General features: G+C 40.3%; 1 pseudogene; it reads left to right on the top strand.

Annotated features, from left to right (window-relative positions):
* The first annotated feature begins 3,136 nt into the window (after positions 1–3,136).
* Positions 3,137–4,983, top strand: LOC115671636 (uncharacterized; annotated as a pseudogene).
* Positions 4,984–11,257: the final 6,274 nt, after the last annotated feature.

Here is an 11,257-nt window from a genome sequence, read left to right as displayed (position 1 = left end):
CCGCCTGGGGTCGCGCGACCCCGGCGACCGCCGCTTGGGTGTCGCGCGACCCCGGCGACCGTCGCCTGGGGGTCGCGCGACCCCCAGGCGGTGGTCGCCGGAGTCGGGCTAGCCCTTAGGCGGCGGCCGCCGGACGTCGGTTTAGGGAAGATGAACAGTATCGATGAATAGTACAAGTTGCATTCCGAAAATGCAACTTCCCAAAGCACCTTCAGAGGTGCATTGGCCAAAGGTCCCTTGGCCAGCATTCCAAATGCAATTGCATTTCCCCAAAGTGAGTAAAAAAAATTGCCAAACGCTATTTGCATTTGGCCAAGGGACTTTAGAGGCCAAATGAGCATTGGGAATGCTGAACCAAACGGGCCTTAGATAAGCACATTGCCTCTCTTAGAGAGTTGAAGAAAGCTGAATATACTCGCTTGTCGACGACAAAAGTCGAACATCGTCGCATTAAGAATGATTGTATGTCCAAGAATGGTAGGCTTATAGCATACTCGATCTTTAGCGTAAGGTTAAAAATTTATTGTACCCCCAAGAAGACACCTTAATAAAATCCCCTTTTGTCTCGTAAGTCCTCTTGGTCATGTACATTAAGCTTTCGAAGCTTCCATTTGCTCTTGTTTCAAGAATCCTTATAATTAGAGGTGAGCGGTTCTCTATCCGATCCGGTCCAACCGGAGAACCGAGAACCGGATCAGGAGAACCGGTTCCCAGTTTCTAGGACCAGGGACTAGACCGGCTAGTCTTGGGACCGTGGACTGGACCGGACCATCGGTCCAGTTCCAATGGGACCAATCACTTATTGGTAAAGGCAAGTGGGAATTGGGAAAATTAGATTATATTTTCTATTGTCTTCAAAAATTTTAAAAAGTAAATAAATATATATATAAAAATTTAGAAAAATATATATTTATCTATCCTATCCTTCCCTCCCTAGGATCGGGAACCGGACCGCCCGGAAATCAGTTCCACTTTTAGGAACCGGAAACCGGACCGATATTCCCGAAAACCGGACCAAACCAATTGGTCCGGTCCCAATTTGGGCGATCCATCTTGCTCACCCCTACTTATAATGCCAAAGGCCTCAACCTTCTCTTATGAACTTCATGGCGGAACTGAGTCATTTTCAAATTTTTAACTTCCAATACAACTTCTCTCCAAGCTCCACTTCCCACGTCTTTTCAAATCTTTGAATAGTGCGTCCAGTCAGTAACTTCGTCCACGTCGCTAATTTGCGACGAAAAATTATTCGTCGCTAATTTGTGACGAAAAAAAATTCGTCACTAATTTGCGACGAAAAAAAAATTCGTCGCTAATTAGCCACGGATTTAGCGACGAAAATTATTCGTCGCTAATTTGCGACGAAAAAAAAATTCGTCGCTAATTTGCGACGAAAAATTTTCCGTGGCTAATTCCGTTGCAAATTAATCACGGAAAATTTTTCGTCACAAATTAGCGACGAACTTTTTTTTCGCTGCTAAATCCATGGCTAATTAGCCACAAATTTAGCGACGAAAATAAACTCTCGCTTCACTTTCTCGACTATTTTTAATTTCGTCGCTAAATCCGTGGCTAATTAGCCACGGATTTAGCAACGAAAATAAACTCCTGCTTTACTTTCCCGATTATTTTTTATTTTCGTGGTTAAATCCGTGACTAATTAACGACAGACTAAAATCCGTCACAAAATTACACTATAAAAAATAAATCGAGCCACGGAAAATTAGCTGACGAGCATTTTTGTCCGTCGCAAATTTCGCGTTCCCCGCCCTCACTTCCAATTTGCCTGCCCTCACCCGCCATTCTCTCTCTCTCTCTCTGCTGATTCCTCAGATCCTCCCTGCACTCGCTGTTCTCTCTGCCTCTACCTCCTTCGTCTCTCGATCAGATCTGCACTCGCTGTACCCCTCCCTCCCTCGCTAGAGATAGTACCTACCCCTCGCACCGCCTCGGAGGAGGAGGAGGAGGAGCAGCAGCAGCAGCAGCAGCTGGGCCCCGCGTCCCTTCGGGTTCCCCTCTCCGGCGCCGCCATTTCTTCTAGGGTTTCTCGTTCCCTCGTCCGAATTGGGGGGCGGCGCCGCCGAGCTGGCCTCGAGGTACTTCCCCCTTTGGGTGGTTCCGGTTGGTGTTCGCTGGATGGGGTCGTCGCGTTCCGTGATTCTTGCACCCACCCGATTGCCGGCTCGTTCGTTTGATTGCGTGCTCCTCCCGTTCTCTCGGGTGCCTGATTGCTCGATTCTAGCTGCGTTCCTGCTCGTTCTCGACTGTTTCGGGTGTAGTTTGGGGTAAAGGGGGTTCTGGTGTTGTAAATTCGTGATTTTAGTGCTAGTGTTGCGTGCTGAATTTCAAGCGATGTTTCTGGGTGCGACAGTGGCGTTGCTTGGCTTTTGATTTTCGTATCCAGCGGGGTTCTGTTAGCTGAATTACTGGGCTGACTGTTCAAATTCGGAGCTTTTGCAATGCTCTCGGGGAAGTAAACTTTTTGGTTGTTGGGTCTTGAATTTACACTTTTCTTTACTTGGGAATGTGTTCAGTTCGATTCCGTTGAAAGTTCTTACCTATGTCTGTGGTTCCCCAGAGTAGTTTTGGTTAAATAGCGGAAGCTTGCAACTTTTGTTATGCTAAGTGACTGTTGAGTCGCCTTTGGTAACAGAGCTTTACTTGGTGAAGTCGTTCTGACCTGTAATTCAGTTTGGAATTGGCTGCCCCCCTGCTTCAAGTGATTTTGGAGGGTTTAGACCATGGATTTCTCAAAACTTCTAGCACCTTTGATTTTTTTCCCTTGCTTTTTTGTAATTATAACTAGAAGCTACTGCGTTGAAATTAAAAAAAAAAACAATGTTACTCTGTTTTTAGGTCTTTATAGTTTGTAAAATGCATCTCTTTGGAAGGTATAAATTACGATTTTAGGTGCATAAACTTCTTGACCAAGCTTTTCTTGAAGTTGTGGAGTGTGCTCTGTCAACGAGGTTGGCATCTTATTTTTCCTAAATGATGATAGATAAGCTCTGACATCTGTTTTAATATGGGTGATGGTATGGCAGTAAAACACTTATCAGCATGGCAAGCCAACTTTGATTGATGGGGATGTATTAACTTGGTACCCTAACCCAGGAAGAATCTCCTAGGATATTGACTCGTGGCTAGGAAGGGCAATCGGCAGAAGAATGGGGTTAGTCGTTCCTCACAGAATGGCAAAAAGAAGGGTTCAGAAACACATCAAGAAAGAAGACAAGCTACTGACGTGAAGATTCCTCCTAAAGAGACAACTGTGAACAGTCATCACTCAAGCAACGCGTCGGCTGAGAGCATGAGTCAAGGAATTGGGAAACTAATGAGTTTGGATAAACAAGGGACAGATGCAGCTCAGGGATTAGAGCACCCAGTTCTGTCTGGGGAATCTTCAGGGGATTATATTCAAAATGCATCTCCTATGGGCATGTCCCACGAGAGAGAACAAGGTGGACTAGATTGTGATAATAATTGTCAAAATAGCCGAAAAGGTGGCCTGGGCCGCAAGCTGAATGGGCATATAACAAATCTAATAGAAAATGTCCACATATTTGACAATTTAGTTGTTAGAAATGTGAGAAGAAAGCTTTGTGTGTCCTAAAGGCAGCTGGAGAGTGGCTAGAGTCACAAAGACCTTTTGTCATTAATTTAAAAGGTGACATACTAAAGGCTCGTGACTATGTCAAAGTGAAGATTGAGCTGGCCTACCCGGTTGTTTTGAAATGGCTTGTATACTTTGGGAACATAATGTTTCTCTTATCAATGATTTGGTTGGATTGCACTCTTAGGGGAATCAATTCTTTCCTACGTATGGGGACTACATCTTTCTTTTCTATCATATGGTGTGGAATTTTCTCAGCTATCGCTATGGTCGGCATGGTAAAGTTTCTTGTGGTCTCGGTAAGCCACTCATCACTTTTTTCCTTTTAGGTCGAAAAGTCACTCATCGCTTCACAAGCTACTTTTATTGACTTCCTATTGTATTGCTGGTTCAAGTTATCCTTTCCCATCCTGACATGACCTGTTACCCTGGATCCATTCATGTTTGTATGTCAATATTTCATCCTGAACTGAGCTTATAAATATGTGCAACTCCTCCTTCTTCCTGTCAAAGTAGAAGAAATCAAAATAAGCATAGAGTATTACCTGTTGTCACTTCCAAACTCCTTGGAGCCACATGGTATTGTTGCTGGATTTTATCTAGTAAGATACAGATCCTCTTTTGTCTATGTTCCTAGAATTCATTCCTCAGTTGCTCTTTCTGAAATGTTCAGAATAACTCTATTAAGCACACTTTGCTTCTGCTGCATTCCTTTTTACTGACTGAAGTTTGCATTCATTCAGGTGCTAGCTGTTCTTGTGGGTATTTTTGTGGGGTTTGCCGCTGCACTTTTGCTGCTTGCACTTTGTGGCACTGTCTTCTTGTGGTTTTATGGAAGTTTTTGGACAACAGCTCTTGTAATCATCCTTGCAGGTAATGGCTTCAAGGCTTTCTCTTAAAGACTTAACTCGATGTCTGCTATTAATGTGCTTTTGAGTTTGTAAGCTTGCTTAGATCCAATGTTCATGTACATGCAGGTATATCATTCACATTGAGCCATGAACGCCTTGCACTTTTCATATCAACGATCTATGCCGTGTACAGTGCTTGGGCATATGTTGGATGGATGAGCCTGCTTTCTGGTTTGAATTTGTCTTTCATCTCAAGCGACGCTCTCATATACTTCCTGAGGAATAATATACATCAGCCTCAGCGACCCAATGGACCGTGTCTTTAGTTTTGTTCAGTATTTATATGATGGGTGTTGTCGCTAAAAGCAGGATATTCTTTTTTTATTCATTTCTGTCGTCATTATTTATTGTGCAAAGATGAGTTATTGTGCAAGATTATTTATTCTCTCATTATGTGTACTATAAAGAAAAATATTTATGTCATTCTTGTGGAAAATGTAGATGAATGTATTTCATTTTCATATTATTATAATATTTTGATGTTATTAAGTGTTTAATCAATGTTAAGTATAAATTCCAAAAATTAATTTTGCTTTTGATTAGGTTTAAAATCAAAAAATAAAATAAATGATTTTATCGTACGATCACAAATTACAAAAGTTCGTTGCAAAAATAAAATTCCGTCGCTAATTTCGTCCCTAAACAATATTCGTTGCAGAGTTCATCGTTAAAGAATTAATAAAAAATCGTCGCTAAATTTGTTCATGAATAATGTTCATGGCAAAAGTAAAAAAATTTGCGAGGCAATTTTAGTGGCGAATTTTGCGACGAATAAAGTTCGTGGCTAATTTGTGACGAATTATTTGCGACGAATCTTGCGACAGATAAAGTTCGTGGTTAATTTGCGACGAATTTTGCGACGAAATTTCCGACGAATTTTGCGATGAATAAAGTTAGTGGCTAATTTGCGACGTCGAATTAGCGACGGAAATTTCGTCGCAAATTCGATTAGCAACGGATTTTGCCAAATTTTTCGTCGCAAAATTCGTCGCTAATCCTTTGTTTTTTTGTAGTGCTTTGCTGCTTCTGGTCCCGTTCATCGCATTATTTTTATTTTCCAACGGGGCCTGTTTCTGTCACTTTGTTGGATATATGGTGTCTCACGGGCCTTCCTCCATTTGGGAGAATATACTGATTTCGCCTTACCCACTTGTCCATACTTTCATGATCCATCTTGTTTGGACCTTCTATATAAAACGTTTAGGCTGCATTTGGTTATCCGGATAAAAGTCAAGATAAGACATATTTTTATCCTATCCTATGTTTGGTAGTTGCCCAGAACAGGATAATGGGGGTATAGCAAGGATAAAATAATCCTAGGAGGGAGGTGGGATAGAGCCGGATAAGATTTCTCAAGAGAGCAACATACGAGAAAACTAATTTTTCCCACAATTACAGCCTCTCCTCCGCGCCTAGCCGCCTCTCCGCCATGCCCAACCGTCTCTCTAGCGGCAAGGTGCCTCTCCGCTGTGCCTAACCGCCGCTCCGGCGCCGGTGACCGGCCCATGGGAAGATGAGCAAAACTAGGAGTAGATTTGATGAATTGGAAAGATTTGTTACATGTTTTCTTCTTGATTCTGGGATGTTATGTCATTCGGAACAAGAAAGTTGATGTTAATTTAGTGTTTGATTCACATAAAATGTTGGGTCATTCTGAGATTTATTTTCATCTTTCTGTGCTTCTACTGAAGTGAGATGTTAATTTAGTGTTTGATTCACACGTTTGTTCCTCACTAAGCAACTGGATTGGGGCACATTCCCTGATATTTTTGTGTAAACAAAGCTGCAAGCAAGAATTTGCAGTGAGTGAAAAATGGGATTAATTTCTCCTTCATGTTGTGCCATCACTAAGCAACTGAATGGGAGCACACATCCTTCACGTTGGAAGGCTTTTGCATTATCTCTATTGGCCAATTAGATTTTGAAAAGAAACATGAGATGAACTTCTTCTTTTACTGCTCTCATAAACATATCGACAAAAAGAAGTGCAATTTTTGTCATATTTTGCCACAAAGAATAGTTTATAATAATACTAAATCAGCGAAGATATTTTTATGATGATAACATCCATATGAAATTGCACTACAAAGGGGCATATATTTCTTTATATTGATATCCAGTTTCTATCAAACAACGGACATGATAGGTTATAAAATAATCCAACTTTAAATCCATAGTTCACCAAACAATAGATATAATATGACAAAATCCCAGAATTTCTTATCATATCCAATCCAGTCATATCTAATTAAAAATCCAAACACCCAAACGCAGCCTTATTGGACAAATTTGCAAAATCGGAAGGGGAAATTACCCTAGAGGAGCATACCGTCTTTCTCCTTTGCTGGTTTTCACGGCATGTATTTTGTCATCCTTCTATGATTGTATCTCATGAATTTATAAACATTGCTTACGCCCTCTCTCATGGCTTAAACATTAGTTTGGAGCGCATAGTTCTGGCTACTCTTTATAGGTCTCTGTCCAATACACAAACTTCTCTTTGCAATGCGCATCCCGATCTCTTTTTTTGGTCCATTATGGCTTCTCCTTGGCTGGGTACGATTATATTCTCCCGACTTATTTGGTAATCCAATACCCCCTACCCAGTGAAGTGAAATCCATTTTCGAGCGTCTAAAAGGGATCCAGGATTCTGGACATGTTGTCGCCCTGTCAAGCTTCTTCTTGCTGCCTTTTCCTCTTTCGAGTGTTTCTTGAGACGCATTTTACTCCTCTTGGAATTCACCTTTGACGTTGTCGATATCGATCAAGTGTTTTATGATCATGATGACATGGATCTTGAATTGAGCGGGATGTGTTATGTGGTGAGCGTGTCGCAAGTTTGCCTAGCATTCGCGCCCAACAGTGCTGACGCCAACGTTGACATCTACGGCAACATACAACTGAGGACACTTGAGGTGATCTATGATGTGCCCGGGGGACAAATTGGGTTTGGCGCCAAGGGTTGTTCCCGAGATGAGCACGGTTGACTTGGGTTGCATTGGGAGTGTTCGGAAGAAGAGGGAATCATTCGAGGTGCTTTACTAGCAGTTGCTTGTTTTGAGGAATAACAATGAATGTCATTCTCTTTGTTATTTCAAGTCGAAAGATGCTACAATCGTGATTGCATGATGTGGTGACTTTTTGTGAGTATTCGTTCTCCATTTGAAGAAGAGATATGATATGTAAATTTATAACGGCAGTGCCATTTTATTGAGTCGTAACGTGATAATCAGAATTATTCGCAAGATCATACCCCTACATCATGCAGCACCTCGTATTCATTTGAAACTTTACATAGCGAGTCTGGTGGTCCATTTCATGGGGTCGCCTAGAAATCAGATCCAATTGAACAAGATGAGATGTTATATCGATTTCTTATATAAACCACAATTTATTTATAGATCAATGATGGCATGGCAAGTATGACATGTCAGGTGATGATGTTCGTATGACGCGGATGCATGAATCCTAGGGCTATGTGTACAAATGTGTAGTCGGACTATAACTTTAATCATGTTGGATGATACAAGATGCATGTTTTGAGATGATAGAATCAAACATTTGGGCGTGGACCGTCATTGAGGACGCACTCGCTCCTGTTGCCCGATTTTTCTATAGTACTAGATTTGGAAAGTTTAAAATAGTTTTTCGTGGAAACATTCATGAACTTTTAAAGTATGTTTATGGAAAACATGAACATACAAGGAACCTAGGGTTGTCGTATTGGATTTCGACTAGGAGTCAATCCGGCTTTAAGTTCAATCTATATTGCGTGCAATTCCGTCATGTTGTGTGGTTGGCATGTTTCGACATATTTGGAAAAATCTCGACATAGTAAGCCCACCAGAGCCAAAGGGGAATCAGCGTGGCCACCCTAGGCCGATTTGCTGTTTTCCATTTTTTTGTGTTCTCATCTGATGTCGTCTAATATCGAGTTCGTTCGGGATTCGCGGGGCATTAAAAATCTTGCCGTGCTTAGTTTCTTTTTATTCGCTCGAATCGCAATATCGACGATGGATGTTATGTTCGTCCCTCTTCCTAAATATCCAGCCTCCGTCGCTGTAGAAATGAAGACCAGGTTTAATGACTTCAAAGACTTGTTTCTTCATAAGTGTGGAAGATTTCACAAATGTGTGTGAAAGAAGAAATTCGATTCGACTGGTTGGGGAAAAGATAGAGGAATCTGCCATTGACTTGAGCTATCTAATCTCGGAAAAGTGAATTGCATATTCATCCATTATAAACCCGACAAAAGACTAGTGACTCGACTCTTAGATGGGAATGACATTATTAACACCAGACGATGCATATCAAAATAGAGATACTTTATGATAAGAATGTCAAACTTCGATAAATTGGATATTGATTGAAAGCTCTCCATGGGGTTTTTTTTATGCATGTCAATGTTGGTCCAAAAATGATCGAACTTGAGAAATCCTACATGAAAAATTGACGTGCCCTCATACGGTTTGTTTCATTTATGATAATGTCTTTCTTCTGTTTTAAATATGATAATGGGATAAACATCCTTTTATTGCTAGGAAAAGTCTGCTCCCCTCTTCGTGAAAATGAGATCTACCGCCCATCAGAATAATCTATCAAGACTCTTACTGATTGTTAAAACACTTAAATAGATGTACATTTTTATGATTTTTCTTATTAAATTTAACGATGTTAATTTTATTGCTTCGACGGATATTATGTTCGCCCCTCTTCCCAAATATGCGGCCTCCGTAGCTGTAGCGATGAAGACTAGATTTAATGACTTTTAAGACTTGTTTCTTCATAAATGTGAGATTTCGTGTATGAGAGAGAAATTTGATTCGTCTGGTTGGGTGAATAATAGAGGAATCCGCCATTGACTTGAGCTGTCTAATCTCGGAAAAGTGAACTGCGTATTCGTCCATTTTAAACCCGACAAAAGTATGGTGACTCGACTCCTAAATGAGAATGACGTCATTAAGATCAGACGATCCATATGAAAATAGGGATACATTATGAATAAGAATGTTAGATTTGGATGAATTGGATATTGATGCTCTTGACGAAAACTATCTAACGACACCCTCTGATTGGGTTTTTTATGCAATTTAATGTTGGTCAAAAAATGATCAAACCTGAGAAATCCTAAATAAAAAATGAAGTGCCTACGTATTTTTTGTCTCATTTTCATATCAAAGTACCGTATGGTTGTGTATGAAATTTTCGACAGCATTAATTACTCAATAGTGATTGATGCGAGCTCTATTATATGATGATTAAAAATTTGTTTTATTTGTTTACTAATTGCTAATCATATTGTATTGAATTAAATGAATAGGCAACTCTGTTGATCTTGTAGGTAAGTTCTTCTTTTTCATTGGGAACCGTTCTTTAATCTATAGTAATAAAGTTTCTCGGATCCAAAGACACGTGCTTGAATTATATTTAAGAGTTTACTAACCTGAGGAAATATACAAAGATGATCATATAACCATAGGGTTGGTGAAATAGGTTGACACGTTGGAGGATTTCCGGCTCGGCAACTGTAGGTCACTCGTACGAAGCCCACCAACTGCGTACAAATTGCTCTAGGTCAAAGGTGTCCACTTAACCGGTTTATGGAACTTGCAGAGTGTTTCACGACCCTGCAAATCATATAATTATTACCAATGTGTTACCAGATAATTTCTTTCTTCCGTTTTAAATATGATAAAGGGATAAACATACTTTTATTGCTAGGAAAGTCCACTCCCCACTTCATGAAAATCGGATCTGCCGCTCATCAGAACAATCTATCAAGACTCTTGTTGATTGTTAAAACACTTAAATAGATATACATTTTTATGATTTTTCTTATTAAATTAAACGACATTGATTTTATTGCTTCGATGGATGTTATGTTTGCCGCTCTTCCTAAATGTCCAGCCTCCGTCGCTGTAGAGACGGAGACAAGATTTAATGACTTTGAAGACTTGTGTCTTCATAAATGTGGAAGATTTATGAAGAGGCACGATGTGTTGGATACGAAGAAGAAATTTGATTCGTTTGGTTGGGGGAAACATAGAGGAATCTGCCATTGACTTGAGCTGTCAAGCTCGGAAAAGTGAATTGCATTCTCATCCATATCAAACCTGATCGACAAAAGACTGGTGACTCGACCCCTAGATGAGAACATATGACCCACATCAAAATAGGGATACTTTATGATCTGAATGAATTATATTTAAGAGGTAACTAAGCTAAGGAAACATATAAAGACAAATTAGAGTCACGGTTCCCACTCCAAAAGGAGGAAGCAAAATGTTCAATTTTCTACCGACCAGACGAATCAAAATTTTCTTCCATATCCATCGAAGCTTGCCTATTTTAGAAATCAACTATATTTACTGAGAAATGAGCTGTCAAAGTCATTAAATGTGGTCCCCATGGCTAAGGAATTGAGGTGGAATGTGCAGACAGAGGGGCGAACAAATCATCTATCGAAGCAATGAAAATGAATATCATTCAATTTAATACGAAAAATCATAAAAATGTATATTTATTCAAGTGCTTTAAGAACCAACAAGAATCTTGGCAGATTATTCGAATGAGTAGTAGACCTCATTTTGAGCTTGGAGGGTACGTGGGGCCCAAATTAAAGAGACTTGAAAATCTTGTTTTACTAGACCACAACGTTTGCCAGAGGCCTATAAGAATGGACATTGGACACACAACCGCAAAAGCATTTCTGTGAGTTGTGAAGGCGACTGA

The sequence above is a fragment of the Syzygium oleosum genome, unplaced genomic scaffold (assembly GCF_021117445.2).
Source record: "Syzygium oleosum isolate NSW1041296 unplaced genomic scaffold, Sole_v2.1 Sole_v2.16, whole genome shotgun sequence".
Classification (NCBI taxonomy): Eukaryota; Viridiplantae; Streptophyta; class Magnoliopsida; order Myrtales; family Myrtaceae; genus Syzygium; species Syzygium oleosum.
Note: the sequence above shows the minus strand (reverse complement) of the source record. Positions and strands in the feature narration are given on the sequence as shown.